Source organism: Megalopta genalis, unplaced genomic scaffold, assembly GCF_051020955.1.
Source record: "Megalopta genalis isolate 19385.01 unplaced genomic scaffold, iyMegGena1_principal scaffold0129, whole genome shotgun sequence".
Classification (NCBI taxonomy): Eukaryota; Metazoa; Arthropoda; class Insecta; order Hymenoptera; family Halictidae; genus Megalopta; species Megalopta genalis.
Genome location: NW_027476198.1, coordinates 411,647 through 422,500, shown reverse-complemented (window position 1 = coordinate 422,500; position 10,854 = coordinate 411,647). Strand labels below are relative to the sequence as shown.

At 37.2% G+C, this 10,854-nt stretch overlaps 1 non-coding gene across 1 annotated transcript; it reads right to left on the bottom strand.

Moving 5' to 3' along the window:
• Positions 1 to 997: 997 nt before the first annotated feature.
• On the bottom strand, positions 998 to 2,918 carry LOC143262407 (small subunit ribosomal RNA). The gene has a single exon (XR_013036228.1). It is a non-coding gene; the product is annotated as a small subunit ribosomal RNA (ribosomal RNA).
• Positions 2,919 to 10,854: the final 7,936 nt, after the last annotated feature.

The window sequence follows — 10,854 nt, the reverse complement described above, 5'->3', positions numbered from 1 at the left end:
ACTGGACAATTATCAACCCGATACTGGATTCGAAAAGTTTCTCTCTCCTTTCGTCGTTATTTACACCGGACGGACTCACGGCCGGCTCTAGCTGGGTGTCATATATATATATATACGTCCCACGCTCATGCTGCCACTAGCGCGCAACAGAGTAGGGTGTCAATGACAACGACACAGCATTGAAACGAGCTACACAAGCCGGTCTCTCTTGATACCAATGTAAACGAGCATTAAGTTATCTTCAGACTGCCCGATATTTTCGTCCTTTGGACTTTCCCAACGATTCCTTTTTTTCTTTTTTTTTTACACACCACAGCGAAGACTTGAGGAAGCGTGATTAGCACGCTCGCATCCCTCCCTGTCCTACTACAACTGTAAAGAAAGAAAAAAGAATACATTGGGCTTTCTCTCTATCGAGAAGATGGCCTACGCAACGCAGATCAAAGGCCTAATACGTGTAATATAATACGCGTCTGGCCGTGTATAAATCACGCACGAATGATCTGGTCGGGCCCAACTCTTCTCGTACGCTTATTTTTCCGTGTTGGGGCACTATCATAAAATCACACAAACCCCAACACGTGTGTGTCTTGGAAGGAAGATGGCCTACGCAACGCAGATCAAAGGCCTAATACGTGTAGTACACACGTCTGCCGTGTAAATCACGCACGAATGATCTGGTCGGGCCCAACTCTTCTCCACCACACCACATCCCAACTTTGTACATTTTTATATATTTTTGTGCGTTGGGGCACCTTCATAATCACAAACCCCAACAACACATATATCTCTCTCTTTGAAAGATTTGTTGTGGCCTACGCAACGCAGATCAAAGGCCTAATACGTGTAGTACACACGTCTGGCCGTGTAAATCACGCACGAATGATCTGGCGGGCTCAACAATATCTTTTTTTTTTATATGAATTCTTATCCACAAACTAATCGAATTCATTTTCTCTCCTCCTCTCCTCTCTCTTTGAGATATATTGGAACATTGTAATGATCCTTCCGCAGGTTCACCTACGGAAACCTTGTTACGACTTTTACTTCCTCTAAATAATCAAGTTTGGTCATCTTCCCGGCATCATCGGCAATGCCGAAACATTGCCGCGCACCAGTCCGAAGACCTCACTAAATCATTCAATCGGTAGTAGCGACGGGCGGTGTGTACAAAGGGCAGGGACGTAATCAACGCGAGCTTATGACTCGCGCTTACTGGGAATTCCTCGTTCATGGGGAATAATTGCAAGCCCCAATCCCTAGCACGAAGGAGGTTCAGCGGGTTACCCGGGCCTTTCGGCCAGGGAACACACGCTGATTCCTTCAGTGTAGCGCGCGTGCGGCCCAGAACATCTAAGGGCATCACAGACCTGTTATTGCTCAATCTCGTGCGGCTAGAAGCCGCCTGTCCCTCTAAGAAGATTTGTTTGTACGTTGGTAGTAAAAACCCCACCGGCAGAAGCCGAGAGCCTTCGAGATACCATAATTACGTCTATTTAGCAGGCTAGAGTCTCGTTCGTTATCGGAATTAACCAGACAAATCGCTCCACCAACTAAGAACGGCCATGCACCACCACCCACCGAATCAAGAAAGAGCTATCAATCTGTCAATCCTTCCGGTGTCCGGGCCTGGTGAGGTTTCCCGTGTTGAGTCAAATTAAGCCGCAGGCTCCACTCCTGGTGGTGCCCTTCCGTCAATTCCTTTAAGTTTCAGCTTTGCAACCATACTTCCCCCGGAACCCAAAAGCTTTGGTTTCCCGGAAGCTGCCCGCCGAGTCATCGTAGGAACTTCGGCGGATCGCTAGCTGGCATCGTTTATGGTTAGAACTAGGGCGGTATCTGATCGCCTTCGAACCTCTAACTTTCGTTCTTGATTAATGAAAACATTTTTGGCAAATGCTTTCGCTTCTGTCCGTCTTGCGACGATCCAAGAATTTCACCTCTAACGTCGCAATACGAATGCCCCCATCTGTCCCTATTAATCATTACCTCGGGGTTCCGAAAACCAACAAAATAGAACCGAGGTCCTATTCCATTATTCCATGCACACAGTATTCAGGCGAAGGTAGCCTGCTTTGAGCACTCTAATTTGTTCAAAGTAAACGTACCGGCCCACCTCGACACTCAGTGAAGAGCACCGCGATGGGATATTAGTTGGACCGCCCCGTGAAGAGCAAAGCCCACCGGTAGGACGTACCACATAATGCCAGTTAAACACCGCGAGCGATGAACCGACACTGTGACACACAGATTCAACTACGAGCTTTTTAACCGCAACAACTTTAATATACGCTATTGGAGCTGGAATTACCGCGGCTGCTGGCACCAGACTTGCCCTCCAATGGATCCTCGTTAAAGGATTTAAAGTGTACTCATTCCGATTACGGGGCCTCGGATGAGTCCCGTATCGTTATTTTTCGTCACTACCTCCCCGTGCCGGGAGTGGGTAATTTGCGCGCCTGCTGCCTTCCTTGGATGTGGTAGCCGTTTCTCAGGCTCCCTCTCCGGAATCGAACCCTGATTCCCCGTTACCCGTTACAACCATGGTAGGCGCAGAACCTACCATCGACAGTTGATAAGGCAGACATTTGAAAGATGCGTCGCCGGTGCTATAAGACCATGCGATCAGCACAAAGTTATTCAGAGTCACCAAAGCAAACGATGGACGAGTGTAAACACCCGCCACCGATTGGTTTTGATCTAATAAAAGCGTTCCTACCATCTCTGGTCGGAACTCTGTTTTGCATGTATTAGCTCTAGAATTACCACAGTTATCCAAGTAAATTTTAGTACGATCTAAGAAACCATAACTGATTTAATGAGCCATTCGCGGTTTCACCTTAATACGGCATGTACTGAGACATGCATGGCTTAATCTTTGAGACAAGCATATGACTACTGGCAGGATCAACCAGGGAACTATACAATATGTATATATAAAATGGACAAAATTTAAATCCTTTTCCATCGTCGCCTGTTTCATATATATATGTCAGGTCGACACACCATTTTTCTCTTTCAAATATGTACAAGTTTTGCCACATTCCGCGCTTGTAACATATCTTCTTTAACGCTCAATTTCTTTCATTTTTCTACCATACAGATATTACCGTACGCCCAAAAACGTACGTATTATATTTTTGTTCTATCATAAAATCACATTTTTCTACGTACGCCAGCTTCGTACGTTTCTATCTTTGCCTTCATAAAATCACAAGATAATTTTATCTTCAAGAGTCTCGCTATTAACATCTTGTAAGATAAATGTACGTCCCAGCTAAAACGTACAAATACTTCAAGTTAAGTAATAATATATCATCGCTATTGACAAATTTTTAAGATCCAAGACACAGTTCTCTCTATATGTTTTAATATTTTTTATGTACTCAAATATATTCAAAGGAAAAAGTACATGGGTGATGCCATAGTCGTGGAAGCGCGTACGCTCACGCTGATCTTCTGACCGCCGGAAGCACGAAACCTCTGATCTGGGCAAAATCGGCAAGCCGAGGAAGAACGGACAGGACACATGCTGGACTGGCGAGAAAGCGTGTTCTTCCGCTCGCGCTAGGCATTTCGATTTCTGACACCTCTTGATTTAAAAAATCAGTTTTTTGATAGTTTTCTCTCTCCACTGGGCTATTCATTTTAGCCACAGTTTTCAATTGGTACGATTTGCTTCCAAATCTTACAGATGCATTTTAAAAAATTTTTCCATCGCTCGGACAGAAGAGTCGATTGCTCAGTGAGTACGAGTATACATACAAAGTGCATACGGGTAACCAACCCCGTAGGGCTTGCCACATATGGGCCATTCGGTCAAAGACACCGACCCGTGGCCACGCTGTGTGGAGAAAAGTCCGTAACGTAAACGGCACGAAACAGTCAGGACCGAAGCCCCGAAGGAGCTCTGAGACAGCTTCTCGACCGAGATCGTAGAATTGGCCCAAAACCCGCTCTGCTCCGTCCGCCTCGCACGGACCGTGTATCTCTTATAGATACCGAACGGCCGGCAAGGACGCCGGCGCCGCCGGCCGAATAGCACGCGCGCTTATGAGTGTAAACCGCCGCGGCAACAGACCGCCCGGCCGTGCTGTTGTAACATAGCGCGTGAACGAACGAAAAAAATTTTTATAGTAAACATTAAAATAAATTACACTACCGTAAACTAGACAAAAAATTACACATTTTTTCCCAATATGAAAATTTTCACAAACTTTTTAAAGTCCCATCGCATCGAGTAAACTTTTTTAATAACGCGTCCGCACGATTCTAAATGCTTAATCCATATGTGAAATCGTTCACTGATCACGAATATCGTATTTAAAAAAATTACAAAAATTTATTTTTCAAAATAATCAAAAAAAACCGAAAAATCACAAGAGTAAAGTACCATTATTTTAAACAACATGTCGTTCTAAATGCTTAATCCCTATGTAAAAAAGTTATTTAAGCAAGAATATGTAATTGAAAAAAATTAGAAAAATTTATTTTAGCCGTAAATCGAAAATAATGGGGACACCGGAGCTGTTCGAAGCGCCGAGACGCGCCGCGTACGGCCGAATATTTTCTAAGTCCCAACGTACCGATCAAGAGTAAAGTACCATTTTCCTACATTAGATTTCGTTCTAAATGCTTAATCCCTATGTAAAAACGTTAGTTAAGCAAGAATATCGTATTTTTAAAAAAATCTAATGATACGATTTTCCAGAAAATTGAAAAAACCGAAAAATGTCAAGAGTAAAGTGCCATTTTCTGACATTAGATTTCGTTCTAAATGCTTAATCCCTATGTAGAAACGTTAGTTAAGCAAGAATATCGTATTTTTAAAAAAATCTAATGATAGGATTTTTCAGAAAATTGAAAAAACCGTAAAATGTCAAGAGTAAAGTGCCCTTATTTTAAACAATGTATCGTTCTAAATGCTTAATCCCTATGTAAAAAAGTTATTTTAGCAGGAATATGTTATTGAAAAAAATTAGAAAAATTTATTTTAGCCGTAAATCGAAAATAATGGGGACACCGGAGCTGTTCGAAGCGCCGAGCGCGCCGCGTACGCCCGAATATTTTCAAAGTCCCAACGTACCGATCAAGAGTAAAGTACCATTTTCCTACATTAGATTTCGTTCTAAATGCTTAATCCCTATGTAAAAACGTTAGTTAAGCAAGAATATCGTATTTTAAAAAAAATCTAATGATAGGATTTTCCAGAAAATTGAAAAAACCGAAAAATGTCAAGAGTAAAGTGCCATTTTCTGACATTAGATTTCGTTCTAAATGCTTAATCCCTATGTAGAAAGGTTAGTTAAGCAAGATTATCGTATTTTTAAAAAAATCTAATGATAGGATTTTTCAGAAAATTGAAAAAACCGTAAAATGTCAAGAGTAAAGTGCCCTTATTTTAAACATTATATCGTTCTAAATGCTTAATCCCTATGTAAAAAAGTTATCTAAGCAAGAATATGTTATTGAATAAAATGAGAAAAATTTATTTTAGCCGTAAATCGAAAATAATGGGTCGAGCGAATCGGTCGATTGCGCCGAGACGCGCTATGATGCAACAGACGAGCGATTGGAACGCCCGAATATTTTCAAAGTCCCAACGTACCGATCAAGAGTAAAGTACCATTTTCCTACATTAGATTTCGTTCTAAATGCTTAATCCCTATGTAAAAACGTTAGTTAAGCAAGAATATCGTATTTTTAAAAAAATCTAATGATAGGATTTTCCAGAAAATTGAAAAAACCGAAAAATGTCAAGAGTAAAGTGCCATTTTCTGACATTAGATTTCGTTCTAAATGCTTAATCCCTATGTAGAAACGTTAGTTAAGCAAGAATATCGTATTTTTAAAAAAATCTAATGATAGGATTTTTCAGAAAATTGAAAAAACCGTAAAATGTCAAGAGTAAAGTGCCCTTACTTTAAACAATGCATCGTTCTAAATGCTTAATCCCTATGTAAAAAAGTTATTTAAGCAGGAATATGTTATTGAAAAAAATTAGAAAAATTTATTTTAGCCGTAAATCGAAAATAATGGATCGAGCGAATCGGTCGATTGCGCCGAGACGCGCTATGATGCAACAGACGAGCGATTGGAACCCCCGAATATTTTCAAAGTCCCAACGTACCGATCAAGAGTAAAGTACCATTTTCCTACATTAGATTTCGTTCTAAATGCTTAATCCCTATGTAAAAACGTTAGTTAAGCAAGAATATCGTATTTTTAAAAAAATCTAATGATACGATTTTCCAGAAAATTGAAAAAACCGAAAAATGTCAAGAGTAAAGTGCCATTTTCTGACATTAGATTTCGTTCTAAATGCTTAATCCCTATGTAGAAACGTTAGTTAAGCAAGAATATCGTATTTTTAAAAAAATCTAATGATAGGATTTTTCAGAAAATTGAAAAAACCGTAAAATGTCAAGAGTAAAGTGCCCTTACTTTAAACAATGTATCGTTCTAAATGCTTAATCCCTATGTAAAAAAGTTATTTAAGCAGGAATATGTTATTGAAAAAAATTAGAAAAATTTATTTTAGCCGTAAATCGAAAATAATGGATCGAGCGAATCGGTCGATTGCGCCGAGACGCGCTATGATGCAACAGACGAGCGATTGGAACCCCCGAATATTTTCAAAGTCCCAACGTACCGATCAAGAGTAAAGTACCATTTTCCTACATTAGATTTCGTTCTAAATGCTTAATCCCTATGTAAAAACGTTAGTTAAGCAAGAATATCGTATTTTTAAAAAAATCTAATGATACGATTTTCCAGAAAATTGAAAAAACCGAAAAATGTCAAGAGTAAAGTGCCATTTTCTGACATTAGATTTCGTTCTAAATGCTTAATCCCTATGTAGAAAGGTTAGTTAAGCAAGATTATCGTATTTTTAAAAAAATCTAATGATAGGATTTTTCAGAAAATTGAAAAAACCGTAAAATGTCAAGAGTAAAGTGCCCTTATTTTAAACATTATATCGTTCTAAATGCTTAATCCCTATGTAAAAAAGTTATCTAAGCAAGAATATGTTATTGAATAAAATGAGAAAAATTTATTTTAGCCGTAAATCGAAAATAATGGGTCGAGCGAATCGGTCGATTGCGCCGAGACGCGCTATGATGCAACAGACGAGCGATTGGAACGCCCGAATATTTTCAAAGTCCCAACGTACCGATCAAGAGTAAAGTACCATTTTCCTACATTAGATTTCGTTCTAAATGCTTAATCCCTATGTAAAAACGTTAGTTAAGCAAGAATATCGTATTTTTAAAAAAATCTAATGATAGGATTTTCCAGAAAATTGAAAAAACCGAAAAATGTCAAGAGTAAAGTGCCATTTTCTGACATTAGATTTCGTTCTAAATGCTTAATCCCTATGTAGAAACGTTAGTTAAGCAAGAATATCGTATTTTTAAAAAAATCTAATGATAGGATTTTTCAGAAAATTGAAAAAACCGTAAAATGTCAAGAGTAAAGTGCCCTTACTTTAAACAATGCATCGTTCTAAATGCTTAATCCCTATGTAAAAAAGTTATTTAAGCAGGAATATGTTATTGAAAAAAATTAGAAAAATTTATTTTAGCCGTAAATCGAAAATAATGGATCGAGCGAATCGGTCGATTGCGCCGAGACGCGCTATGATGCAACAGACGAGCGATTGGAACCCCCGAATATTTTCAAAGTCCCAACGTACCGATCAAGAGTAAAGTACCATTTTCCTACATTAGATTTCGTTCTAAATGCTTAATCCCTATGTAAAAACGTTAGTTAAGCAAGAATATCGTATTTTTAAAAAAATCTAATGATACGATTTTCCAGAAAATTGAAAAAACCGAAAAATGTCAAGAGTAAAGTGCCATTTTCTGACATTAGATTTCGTTCTAAATGCTTAATCCCTATGTAGAAACGTTAGTTAAGCAAGAATATCGTATTTTTAAAAAAATCTAATGATAGGATTTTTCAGAAAATTGAAAAAACCGTAAAATGTCAAGAGTAAAGTGCCCTTACTTTAAACAATGTATCGTTCTAAATGCTTAATCCCTATGTAAAAAAGTTATTTAAGCAGGAATATGTTATTGAAAAAAATTAGAAAAATTTATTTTAGCCGTAAATCGAAAATAATGGATCGAGCGAATCGGTCGATTGCGCCGAGACGCGCTATGATGCAACAGACGAGCGATTGGAACCCCCGAATATTTTCAAAGTCCCAACGTACCGATCAAGAGTAAAGTACCATTTTCCTACATTAGATTTCGTTCTAAATGCTTAATCCCTATGTAAAAACGTTAGTTAAGCAAGAATATCGTATTTTTAAAAAAATCTAATGATACGATTTTCCAGAAAATTGAAAAAACCGAAAAATGTCAAGAGTAAAGTGCCATTTTCTGACATTAGATTTCGTTCTAAATGCTTAATCCCTATGTAGAAACGTTAGTTAAGCAAGAATATCGTATTTTTAAAAAAATCTAATGATAGGATTTTTCAGAAAATTGAAAAAACCGTAAAATGTCAAGAGTAAAGTGCCCTTATTTTAAACAATGTATCGTTCTAAATGCTTAATCCCTATGTAAAAAAGTTATTTTAGCAGGAATATGTTATTGAAAAAAATTAGAAAAATTTATTTTAGCCGTAAATCGAAAATAATGGGGACACCGGAGCTGTTCGAAGCGCCGAGCGCGCCGCGTACGCCCGAATATTTTCAAAGTCCCAACGTACCGATCAAGAGTAAAGTACCATTTTCCTACATTAGATTTCGTTCTAAATGCTTAATCCCTATGTAAAAACGTTAGTTAAGCAAGAATATCGTATTTTAAAAAAAATCTAATGATAGGATTTTCCAGAAAATTGAAAAAACCGAAAAATGTCAAGAGTAAAGTGCCATTTTCTGACATTAGATTTCGTTCTAAATGCTTAATCCCTATGTAGAAAGGTTAGTTAAGCAAGATTATCGTATTTTTAAAAAAATCTAATGATAGGATTTTTCAGAAAATTGAAAAAACCGTAAAATGTCAAGAGTAAAGTGCCCTTATTTTAAACATTATATCGTTCTAAATGCTTAATCCCTATGTAAAAAAGTTATCTAAGCAAGAATATGTTATTGAATAAAATGAGAAAAATTTATTTTAGCCGTAAATCGAAAATAATGGGTCGAGCGAATCGGTCGATTGCGCCGAGACGCGCTATGATGCAACAGACGAGCGATTGGAACGCCCGAATATTTTCAAAGTCCCAACGTACCGATCAAGAGTAAAGTACCATTTTCCTACATTAGATTTCGTTCTAAATGCTTAATCCCTATGTAAAAACGTTAGTTAAGCAAGAATATCGTATTTTTAAAAAAATCTAATGATAGGATTTTCCAGAAAATTGAAAAAACCGAAAAATGTCAAGAGTAAAGTGCCATTTTCTGACATTAGATTTCGTTCTAAATGCTTAATCCCTATGTAGAAACGTTAGTTAAGCAAGAATATCGTATTTTTAAAAAAATCTAATGATAGGATTTTTCAGAAAATTGAAAAAACCGTAAAATGTCAAGAGTAAAGTGCCCTTACTTTAAACAATGCATCGTTCTAAATGCTTAATCCCTATGTAAAAAAGTTATTTAAGCAGGAATATGTTATTGAAAAAAATTAGAAAAATTTATTTTAGCCGTAAATCGAAAATAATGGATCGAGCGAATCGGTCGATTGCGCCGAGACGCGCTATGATGCAACAGACGAGCGATTGGAACCCCCGAATATTTTCAAAGTCCCAACGTACCGATCAAGAGTAAAGTACCATTTTCCTACATTAGATTTCGTTCTAAATGCTTAATCCCTATGTAAAAACGTTAGTTAAGCAAGAATATCGTATTTTTAAAAAAATCTAATGATACGATTTTCCAGAAAATTGAAAAAACCGAAAAATGTCAAGAGTAAAGTGCCATTTTCTGACATTAGATTTCGTTCTAAATGCTTAATCCCTATGTAGAAACGTTAGTTAAGCAAGAATATCGTATTTTTAAAAAAATCTAATGATAGGATTTTTCAGAAAATTGAAAAAACCGTAAAATGTCAAGAGTAAAGTGCCCTTACTTTAAACAATGTATCGTTCTAAATGCTTAATCCCTATGTAAAAAAGTTATTTAAGCAGGAATATGTTATTGAAAAAAATTAGAAAAATTTATTTTAGCCGTAAATCGAAAATAATGGATCGAGCGAATCGGTCGATTGCGCCGAGACGCGCTATGATGCAACAGACGAGCGATTGGAACCCCCGAATATTTTCAAAGTCCCAACGTACCGATCAAGAGTAAAGTACCATTTTCCTACATTAGATTTCGTTCTAAATGCTTAATCCCTATGTAAAAACGTTAGTTAAGCAAGAATATCGTATTTTTAAAAAAATCTAATGATACGATTTTCCAGAAAATTGAAAAAACCGAAAAATGTCAAGAGTAAAGTGCCATTTTCTGACATTAGATTTCGTTCTAAATGCTTAATCCCTATGTAGAAACGTTAGTTAAGCAAGAATATCGTATTTTTAAAAAAATCTAATGATAGGATTTTTCAGAAAATTGAAAAAACCGTAAAATGTCAAGAGTAAAGTGCCCTTACTTTAAACAATGCATCGTTCTAAATGCTTAATCCCTATGTAAAAAAGTTATTTAAGCAGGAATATGTTATTGAAAAAAATTAGAAAAATTTATTTTAGCCGTAAATCGAAAATAATGGATCGAGCGAATCGGTCGATTGCGCCGAGACGCGCTATGATGCAACAGACGAGCGATTGGAACCCCCGAATATTTTCAAAGTCCCAACGTACCGATCAAGAGTAAAGTACCATTTTCCTACATTAGATTTCGTTCTAAAT